The sequence below is a fragment of the Simochromis diagramma genome, unplaced genomic scaffold (genome assembly GCF_900408965.1).
Source record: "Simochromis diagramma unplaced genomic scaffold, fSimDia1.1 OVJJ01000822.1, whole genome shotgun sequence".
In the NCBI taxonomy this organism is placed as follows: domain Eukaryota; kingdom Metazoa; phylum Chordata; class Actinopteri; order Cichliformes; family Cichlidae; genus Simochromis; species Simochromis diagramma.
In genome coordinates, this window is record NW_024387520.1 from 291,512 (window position 1) to 302,847 (window position 11,336).

General features: G+C 38.4%; 1 long non-coding RNA gene across 1 annotated transcript; it reads right to left on the reverse strand.

Moving 5' to 3' along the window:
- Positions 1 to 6,473: 6,473 nt before the first annotated feature.
- LOC120725896 lies at positions 6,474 to 10,572 on the reverse strand. The gene is made up of 3 exons (XR_005694254.1): positions 9,506 to 10,572; positions 9,211 to 9,325; positions 6,474 to 8,594 (listed from the first exon to the last, which is right to left on the reverse strand). It is a non-coding gene; the product is annotated as an uncharacterized LOC120725896 (long non-coding RNA).
- Between the last annotated feature and the right edge of the window lie 764 nt (positions 10,573 to 11,336).

Consider the following 11,336-nt stretch of genomic DNA (forward strand, 5'->3'; position numbering starts at 1 on the left):
TTTTATCAGGGCAAACACTACGTTGGTGCTTGTCAATTCTAAGTTTGTGGAGCACAGGAGAACTTGTGTGCTAAAGTTTTGAAAACTGAGTTTTGGAAATAGATTTGTATTTCCAGGTAAAAGAAACTAAAAAAAAAGAGACTGTGACTGAAGCCAAATCTGTGTCCTTATCTTGCAGGTGACAAGTCAACAAGTAATGAAACTTGGCTAGGTATGTGAGCAGCTAATTAAAGCACAGATAGCCAAGGGTTATTGTTCCTGGTTGTGTGCCCATTTCAATGCATCTCTGTCATAACTAAGGGATTATTAAGAAGTTACATTGAAGTAAGTGTATCATAGTTTTAAATAAACACAGCAGTGACTCAGTGGCGTCGTCTGGGTTTCATTTACCCTAGATGCAGTAGGGCTGCAATATCTCACATGGAGCGTACAAATACCAAAAGACAAGAACAAAAGATGTCTTTGTTTTTGACTGCAGTAACAATAATTACTGTAACAATAAGAGTAACAATAATTTTCCAGGAATAACTTGCGTACTTTGCATGAGAGAGTAAAGGTGTCATTAGGTTAAGTGAAATGAATATATTTTATCTATAATGTATGAACTTTTATTACTGCACATTTGTCATTTGTTTGATTTTTAAGAACATTATGTTGTGCTTAGAAAAAGTGTTGAATGTTGGTGACAATACTACCTGCCCAACCCCCCCCCACCCAACAAACAAACGAAAAACGTAATTTGATTGGCCTCCCTCATTTCTGATAATTTAAACTTTATTTATCAACATTATCTGAACATCTGAAGTTTCTGCTGCTTGAAATTTTATCTTGGTCATCAGGTGTAGTAATTTAACTTTATTCAACAGAATTAAAAAAGTTTTCACTGTCCTTTCATTTCAGAAAAGGAACATTATACCAACAGTAAAATATGGTGGTGGTAGTGTGATGGTCTGGGGCTGTTTTGCCCTAGTGAATTCTGCTGTCTACCAAAACATCCTGAAGGAGAACAGCAGGACAATGAGCTAAAACACACCAGCAAGTCCACCTCTAATGATGTAAGAAAAATGAAATGAAGACTTTGGAGTGGCCTACGTAAAGTCCTGGCCCGATTGTCCTAAACTGATTGAGATGTTGTGACATGAGCTTAAAAGGGTTTGTTTTCATAAAAATTGAGGAAGACATACATGAAAATGTTCTTTTTTAAATTTACCGGCCAATTGAACATGGTTTGTTTATTCAAGTATTTAAATATTTCAAGAATGTCCCCACAACAAAAATGACTTGAAAAACATGTTTTTGTAAGGTTTGGAGCTAAATGTGGAAAAATGTTGCTGTTAATTTCAGCATGTTTCAGTATACAAACGGCACCCTGCTGTCTCTGCCATTGTACTTTTGCACAGATGCCTTTTCATTTTTAACCCTCTAGATTAGCTACTGTCCTCAGGCAACAAATTTCCATCTCTTAAATTTTTATTTATTTAATAACGCTAGACTGTTCAGTAAAATGAGGAGCAGAAGAGGGTTGGAGGTGCGGGAATCCTTTTACGACACAAAGCTGTGAGGGCTGCAACCTCTGAGGCTAATCTTATCTTTATACGTGTTTAAATAGAAATAACCATATTAATAAAAAAATATGTGCATGTGCATGAAGTTTTAAAGAAGTACATCTACTTGTTTAAACACTGAATGTTTTCATTCATGGCAAATTTATGAGTATAGACCACTTTTATCAGGGCAAACACTACGTTGGTGCTTGTTCTAAGTTTGTGGAGCACAGGAGAACTTGTGTGCTAAAGTTTTGAAAACTGAGTTTTGGAAATAGATTTGTATTTCCAGGTAAAAGAAACTAAAAAAAAGAGACTGTGACTGAAGCCAAATCTGTGTCCTTATCTTGCAGGTGACAAGTCAACAAGTAATGTAACTTGGCTAGGTATGTGAGCAGCTAATTGAAGCACAGATAGCCAAGAGTTATTGTTCCTGGTTGTGTGCCCATTTCAATGCATCTCTGTCATAACTAAGACATTATTAAGAAGTTACACAGAAGTATATCTCACGTGGAGTGTACAAATACCAAAAGACAAGAACAAAAGATGTCTTTGTTTTTGACTGCAGTAACAATAATTTTCCAGGAATAACTTCCGTACTTCCGAATTAAGGAAGTTTTCACTGTCCTAGGAAAATTGGATTCAATCAAATGCACTTGATTTACTGGTCATCAGCAGGTGTGAACACCTTTATAAAATCAGAAGGTTTGGCACCTTGCTGGTCTGGAGCATTCAGGCATCCTAACAGATTCAGGTCAGACCAATGCCCAGAGAAAATGGCAAAAATCTACATCTACATCTACATCTCAGATCCACAGGTCTCATTTAGTGTGGTAAATGTTAAAGTTCATGACAGTACATTTAGAAAAGAAAATAACTGAACAAGTATGACTTGCTTGTCAATTTTCAGTCATGGTGATGGAGGAATGATGTATGAAGCCATGGGATCCGAGCACCTTACAATCACGGAGTTGGCCATGGACTTCCCTGTAAATCAAAATGTTAAAGTTTCAAATATGTAGTCATCTGTCCCACAGCCACAACTCAAGGTGTTGCAATGGCTGAGACCATAAATGTTACACACACACACACACACGCACGCACACACACACCTTCATACATCAAGTTACTTTTTGCACAACCCATTGCCATTGTTGCACTTTTCTATTGCACACTGTTGTGTCTGTATCATTCTGTTCTGGTGTTGCACTGTTTTTGTTTGTTTTTGGGTTTTTTTGCAATTTCTGCACACTTACACTTTATGTAGTTCTGTGTTGATTGTCTGCTATATGTAGCACCCTGGTCTTGGAGGAATGCTGTCTCACTGTACTGTGTACTGTACCACTGCACATGGTTGAAATGACAACAAAGCCACTTGACTTGACCTAAAGAAGAGTGAGAAAAAAGTTCTTCACAATGATGTGAAAGACTGAAAAAATTCTTCACGTTACTAATGAATGATAAAAAATTCAGCACAATTTAGTTGCACATGTACAATGACAATAAAGGGCTAATCTCCTATTGTTGTACTGTTGAAAACGGTCCTACAAACTACCGAATCATGAATCATTCACGGTGTAGAATCTTGTGAAAATGTATTTTTTCACATGACTGTACATCATTTGGCTGTTTGGTTCATTCGTTTTCTTGTTGTTATTATTTATAAAAGAATCCGCCAAAAGAGTTCAAACTGACTGGGAGAAACTCAAAAATATTCCTGAACCAACCTCTAACTGATCTAGACATGGAATTATTTTACTGGTGGAAAATCAAAAGACTACCAAGCTTCAACATATGCACTGATATATTAATGGCTCCAAGTCACACAGTCACGAAACAAAACCCCACAGAACTATGTTCAGTGTGGTTTGTGAACATAGTTCTGTGGGGTTTCCCCCCACACCCTGCTATTGTTTAAGCATGTCTGGCCCTCAAAGAATTTCTGAACTTCTTCCTGGAACATTTGTGGCTTTAAACTTATGTAGGTTGTTTAAGGTGTCTTGAGTATCATCTTTCTTTCAGTGTTATTAAATATTTTTTTCTTTTCTCCTTTCAAGATGGCTCCAATCACATTTCGCGCAGACACGCATTCTCCTATGACCGTGTATTAGTGTAGAGTAAAAAGAAACAAAACATCAGCAGGCTTACTCTTGTGACTTATAGAAATTGAGAAAACACTGAATGTTAAGTTTTTGCAGACTATCCAAATAGCATTTACTGAATGAGTGATGACTCTCCATATAATATTAATTAGTATAATTTGTATTATCAATAAACAGAATGAACCATTATTTTCAAATCCAGTCAAAGACGTGCACTATTTAGTACTGTCATGAAAGTCCAGTGGTGTAATATTTTTCTACAGATAGCACCGGTGGCTACATAAAGCAATCTGAGAAAAAGTCCGGATTGCTAGACACAGTCAATAGTGGAAAAACCCAGATACAGCCAGAGAAAAAAATCATTTGAGCCCCAGGTGATTTTGTGATTTGATTTTTGCACACATATCAGGCAGATTTTGTCCCACTCCTCTTTGCAGAAGATCTTCTCCAAGTCATTAATGTTTCATGGTTGAAGTTTGGCAGCACAAACCTTCAGTTCCCTCCACAGATTTTCTATGGGATTAAGGTCTGTAGACTGACCATGCCACTCCAAGACCTTAATATGCTTCTTCTTGAGCCAGTCCTTTGCTGCCTTGGCCGTGTGTTTTGGATCACTGTCATGCTGGAATACCCACCTATGACCAATTTTCAATGCCCTGGCTGAGGGATGGAGGTTCTCACCCAAGATTTGATGATGACCCCATCCATCCTCCCTTTGATGCGGTGCAGTTGTCCTGTACCCCTGGCAGAAAAACACCCCCAAACCATAATGTTTCCACCTCCATGTACAATGGTGGGAACGATGTCCTTGGAGTCATAGGCAGCAATCCTCCTCTAAACACGGCGAATTGAGTTGATGCCAAATAGCTTGTCTCATCTGACCACAACACTTTCACCCAGTCCTCCTCTGAATCACTGAGTTGTTCAGTGGCAAACTTCAAATGGGCCTGTACATGTGCTTTCTTGAACAGAGGGACCTTGTGGGCACTGCAGGATTTCACCCGTGTGCACACCTGTGTGCGTGAGCATGCTTGTATTCAAAAGGTTTCTCCATGTAAGTATCTAATAGTAGGTGTTGGGAGCCATAGCCCTGCCAACAGGACATGAAGCAGGCATGGAGGAGATCCAGGCCCCAGACATCTAGAGGCCCTCCAGAGCATAAGAGCCCATGGAGGATCACTGGAGGGCAGCCATGTCACCCTCCTAGAAAAGACCTGCGGAGACCCCCAGTTTTCTTGTAAAACAAAGGGGGGCCTAGTAAAAAAAAGTTTGGGAACCACTGCTGTAAATGATCATTGACTCATGTTAACAATAAACTTCAAACAGTACCTCCCTGTCTCTGTTCCTAACATTTATAATCAGGATTTCACTCAGGCGGCATCAGCTGATTCTGTTATTTGTAAATATCAGTATTTTTTATCCAGATGTGGGAAAAATACTTAAGAGTGCACACTCCAGTGAAGTTGGTGAGGAGATGTACCAGACTGATCCCTGTCCAAAGGTATCGTACACTAACTATGACCACTGGGACAGGCTGTAGCCCCCCACCCTACCACTGTGAACCTGAATTGATTAGGCAGAAGAAAATGAATGGATAGACTGAAATCTTTTAAAAATGTTTTTTTTCTAGAAATCTGAGCAGTTGGTGTGTCCTTGGATTTGGTGATATTAATATTAGAGCTAGCAATCTTTCCTACAGAATCTCTACTATAAGCCATGTTGACTGAAATTATTCCTATGTTTACCTGAAGGCCCGGACAAATATGCTGGGTGAAGGATGTAAACTAAATCACATCTTAACTGTTTACAGTTAAGGAACATATTCATATTTAATTGAAATATGAACCAGTGATTATTTTTCATAAATTTGCGATCATTTTTTGATTGTTGATTCCAAGATGGTCTGTTTGGCTTTTTTTCATTTTAATTCTCTTTTCAGTTTGCCAGAACAGTTCTCCACGCACTCTAAAAAACGCTGGGTTAAAAATGAGCCAATTTGTAACCCAACGCTGGGTCAAATATGGACCAAACCAATGCTTGGTTGTTTCAACTTAACAAGGTTGGGTTACTGTTTTGATCCAGCACACTGGGTTAGGATAACTATCCAAAAATTGGGTTAAACTGACCAATGTTTAAAGTTGGGGTTGCCAAAAATTGGGTCGAAACTCAGAACCCATCACAAGGGTCATGTTACCAATAACGTTTGGGTTAAAATTTCTACTTACTATAAAATTAAACATATAAAAACTAGATTCAAAACAGATTTTCTCAAATAATCTTTTTATCCCCATATGATACATAGAATATAGACAAACAGAGTAGTTAATTATCACTTTTTAAACTCTTGAACAAGTCTGCCAGCACGCTGAGGTCACAGAAACAAGAAAAAAAAGCTTGCATTCACAGTGTTGTTTGCAGTTTTCTGTCATCATGATCTCTCCTGAAGTTTGTCACTATTAGCCAAGCAGTAAGTCCACAATACTGTAATGATGATTGTGACTTTGGTCATGGTTGCAGAAAATTTTAATAATATATAATATTATTATTTTTTATAATTAATACTTTTTCTGTTCATCAAAAATTTACTGTGAAATTTGAGAATGCAGAATGTTAGAATATATTTTTGTTCAATATTTGATCCATCCATCCATTCGCTTCCGCTTATCCTTTTCAGGGTCGCGGGGGGCGCTGGAGCCTATCCCAGTTGTCATAGGGCGAAAGGCGGGGTACAACCTGGACAGGTCGCCAGTCTGTTGCAGGGCTAACACATAGAGACAGACAACCATTCACACTCACATTCACTCGCACATTCACACCTAGTGGCAATTTGAATTATCCAATTAACCTATCCCCACAATATTTGATTCATTCAGTTGCATTTTCTGCAACTGAAAAATCTGAACGCATACACACAGCAGTAGCACAGAGGTCAGCACTGTTGCCTCACAGCATCAGGCTGGGGTCTTTCTGTGTAGATTTTGCATGTTCTCCCCGTCTTTGTGTGGGTTCTTCCTGGGTACTCTGGCTTCCTCCTGCAGTCCAAAGACATGCAGTTAGTGGGGATATGTTGCCCCTAGGTGTGAGTGCAAATGGTTGTTTGTGTCTATGTGTTAACCCTGCGACAGATATATAGTTTGGATAAATTATTGTGACACCTGAATTGAAAATGATATCATATTTTATTCATTCACAATCAGTATGGTATCTGTTGTCTCTCTAATGTTTAATAGTAGTAATATTCTTCACCTCTGTGTATGTTATATGTGATTTTCTGGCAGAGCAGCAATTTGTGCTCACAGATGGTGACAATGTGGAGAGATGGTGGTGTTCATCCAGCTAGCAGTGCATGTTTACTACAGTGTATGAGGTGATTGAGTGCACAGCGTCCACACACTGCACAGGGTAAAAACATTACTTGAATATTGTTTTATATTTATATATATATATTTACTTTCTGTTGGCCATCACCTCAGGTTCACCATTATAGTTTCAGCCTACAAATATACACTGTCTAAATATTAAAACATTTCAAAAATAGTTGTTTTCAAGCATTAATGTCTCAGAAATAAGCAAAGCTGTTGATGTTTGTCATTATAGTTTTATTTTTATGAAAATGATGAACTTCACATTGTGTATCTAATCAAATAACATTTGATAAATCTGTTTCATTCTCATACATATGTAACAGAAATGTCTCTAATGTAGACCTGTGCAGAGTAGTGTAAGCTATAAAATATCATAAATGAAACATTAACATTTATGTAAAACTTTTTTGAATAAAAATGAACAAGCACTTTATAGATTTTTAAAAAAGGATCTTAAAAACAACACTTTTTAAAATCTTTGGTCTAAGTGGTCATCAAAACAGAAAACAGAACTCAACAGTTTTCAATAATAAACTGTACCTAATGCACTAATATGACACATCCCCCAATAACAATATATATTTCAAAGTTTAAAACCACATGCAGTGCGTGACCATGATCGGCACACTGTTCACTGAGACCCTGAACACCACTTCTTTGAAGCTTTCTTCTTCTTCTTCTTGCAATCAAAATGAAAGCAGAAACAGGACTAAGTGGTTTGATCTACTGAAAGGAAAAAGCTGAATATCTGAGCTAAAACCTCTCAGGTGAAATAATTAAGATAGAAACAATAATTCAATGCAATGTCTCAGGTAGCTTAGTCCATTATAACTGTTGATACAAGCTCAGTACAAATGATACTCAGTGTTAGGGAACTCCAGTGTGGGAACTAGTGGCTTTTATGATTTTATGCTTGTAATCATCTAACTTTCATCCACTCATCCATCCATTTAACTTAGGAGTAAGAAATTTCAGGTCATGCTGTCTTTAACTAAACGACTTGGTTCACTTTGTGGCTGGGCTGTATGTGCGGATATATCATGTCAGCTTGGGCAGGAGTACTTGTCCCCTGTTACCATTAGCAAGATTCTCCAAGAGTTCCTTCGTGAGTAGAGCTTATAGCTCTTCAACCTTCTCGCACATCTGTGGCTGTGCAGGTTGCCCGTTTTTTGGTTGCTCTTTTTGCCCCAATGGTTGTGAGTGTGTAAATACCCCCAATAGATTCTTTGGGCTGCAGTTAACTTGGGAGGAAGGGGTGGGTCTCCCATGACAAGATAAAAAACTATTATGTGGGATACCTTTTAATTAAATCCCATCACCTGATATCAAGTGTCAAATTATATCAAACCTGTAAAGCTGTTTACAGTCAGAGGTTTTGAAAACTGTGATTGTAAATACATTCAAACAAGCTTTTCTCTTTGTGTTGAATATCAACACTGTGACTTCTTTGCCTGTAGGCTTTACTTAAGCATGACCAAGAACTGAGTTGTAGAAGCCGTCACTCCAAATGTCCTTTGATAATAAGAAAAAATACCTTTTCAGTACACGGCTAAATTTCTTCCCTGACTTCTTCTGAATGCCATCTGCTGGTTTGAAGAGAATAAACCACAAAAAAGATGATTTAGTCACTTTATCTGCATCATGCATGATTTTCTCATCCTGTGGGCAACAACATACATGGATGCAGGTTTATTGTTAACGTTTTAAGGTTTATTTATTTAACGTATCCAGGTTCACCCGCACTGTGTTCCTGAACTGGAAAAGCACTTAAGAAAATGTGTGAATAAATGGACATCAACATACTATATTTATCCACACAGACTGGACCAATTATGCTTAACTGACTTAGAGACTTTAACAGTGTTTTCTATGTAAGAATGTCTCGTGCTGATAGACCTGCAAACTTGACAAAACTGTTTTTCAGACTACAGGTAGCTGTCCTCAATGTATCCAATTCAGGGTCACAGGAGGATGAAGCCTATCCCTGCTGCAACAAGGCAAAGGCAGGACAGGCTCCCAGTTTATTGCAGGGCTAACACAATACATGTGACAGAAAAGCCACTTAAATGTTTGTTTTTTATAATAATAATCATAATTGTGATTATAATTATTATTTGAAAGTTTCTTTATAAATTAACTTAGATTTTTTTATAACCCCTAGAATATAAACCTGAGCTGTTTCAGATTCTGAGCTCTGACCTCAGTGTAAGGTGTCTATGTCCTCACTGCAGCTGCCTCTCTCAAGTACTTCTGCTTCTTGTCTTCCCCCAGACAAACACGCCTTCCTTTAGGCGTACATTCATACAGAGGTAATCTACGCAAACACACTAGTTCACTCTTTGATAGAGAAATCAGTTTCTGTGAAACATTTCTGTAAATGAACATCGTGTGGAGAATTAATGTATTACTAACATAACCACATTATCATTATTATCATCACTCGCTGACTTGTTAATAGTTACTATATAAATGCTGTCCATTTATATGGTCTTACCTGTAAAGACTGCTGTATTCATCGGATTCCAACTAGAGCGGATCTGGAGTCTTGCCATGCTCTTGTAAGTGATCCTCCATCTGAATGGATGATAACAACCTTCTGAACAAACTATCTGTTGGAGATGGCCCATACTGGCCCAAAACGATGGGACTGATTTCAGCTAATAACGTCCATTTTATGGACTGATCCATAGCTGGTGTTCCTTTACCCATGCTCCATCGCTACGAGATGTATATAATCGGCCCTTTGTGCGTCATTTCGCTGAGAAACAACGCCAATCACATGAAAAAAAAAATAAAAAATCTAAAATGACCATTAGATGGCAGCAGAGCACAGTAAATGTACCTGAGCCTAAGTCACATGTGGCCCGTGGCGGCTGTTCCCTCTTAAAGTGAGATAACTTTAGAAGTTCAGTTGTTCTGTTGATGAAATTACACAATAGTGATAAGGTCAAAATCCGAAAAAACCCAACACTACCGCGAGAGGAAACATCAAAAGCTTAATTTCATACCAAAAACTTTGTGATTTCAAACTTTGTCCTCCCTCGGGACAAATCTGTCCACACCAATATAAAATACCCACCATCCGTGAAACACTACAAATATAAAAACTTATTTACATCACATTACAGCCCCGCTCTCAAAACCCAATGAGGGTGTAAGACTTCCTGTGAAGCTGGATTTAAGAAAAAAGTACTTAAAAGTTTTTAAAAACACGCGTAGCACCATATATTGTAAATATGGAACATTACACCCGGTTGGTTGGTTGTGGTTAATAGACTTACATTAGTTTATGTTTGCAAAATAAAGACAGAATCGATAACTCAGAGGAAAATTTGTTAACGAAAACAAAGATATAATTGTAAGTAAGAGCGGTAAGTAAGATATAATTGAGCTTTTATATGTGTAGTGTTTCATTCTCTTTAAATTTGGATCTATACCACATGAAAATCAGCGACACTGCACACAGTGAAAACCGCAGTGAAGATGGAGCTTTTTTATGACCCCAGATAGCAAAATATGGTAAATGGCCAGCATTTGTATAGCGCTTTACTAGTCCCTAAGGACCCCAAAGCGCTTTAAACATTAAGTCATCCACACATTCACACACTGGTGATGGCAAGCTACATTGTAGCCACAGCCGCCCTGAGGCGCACTGACAGAGGCACCACTGGTGCCACCGGGCCCTCTGACCACCACCAGTAGGCAACGGCTGAAGTGTCTTGCCCAAGGACACAACGACCGAGACTGTCCGAGCTGGGGCTCGAACCGGCAACCTTCCGATTACAAGATGAACAGCCAACTCTTGAGCCAGGATTGCTAAACAAACATAGCTATGTACAGATGCTTGTGCTTTACTTGAATTAGCTTGTGTGTTTCTAATGTGTTTCTTTTAAAATCCCTGTTGTGTCCGACATTTTATCAATATTCCGTGATGATCAGCTGATCATTGATCAGTTTCATGCTTGAAGTAGCAACAGGGAGAGGGAGGGGGAGAGAATGAGAGAAGAAGAGGCAGCTGTGCATCATAAAAAACACAGAATAGATCCAGCTTTGTGTCTTTTTTTCATTCTAGCTGAAGTACGGGGGAAACTTTTCAGCTCAATACAAACACGTAATATTTTCTCTGAATACGGGACGATTCCATTTTTTTACGGGACGGGTGGCAACTCTACTAACTAACCTTATGAATAAAATAAAGTTCACTATCAGTAACGTCATAGCACCCACCCAGCTGTATAGAAACTCTGTCATGCTAGCTAGCACGCAGTACGAGTTATTGTAACTGACTGTAACAAGTCAGCACAACGAAAATAAACTCCACCTAA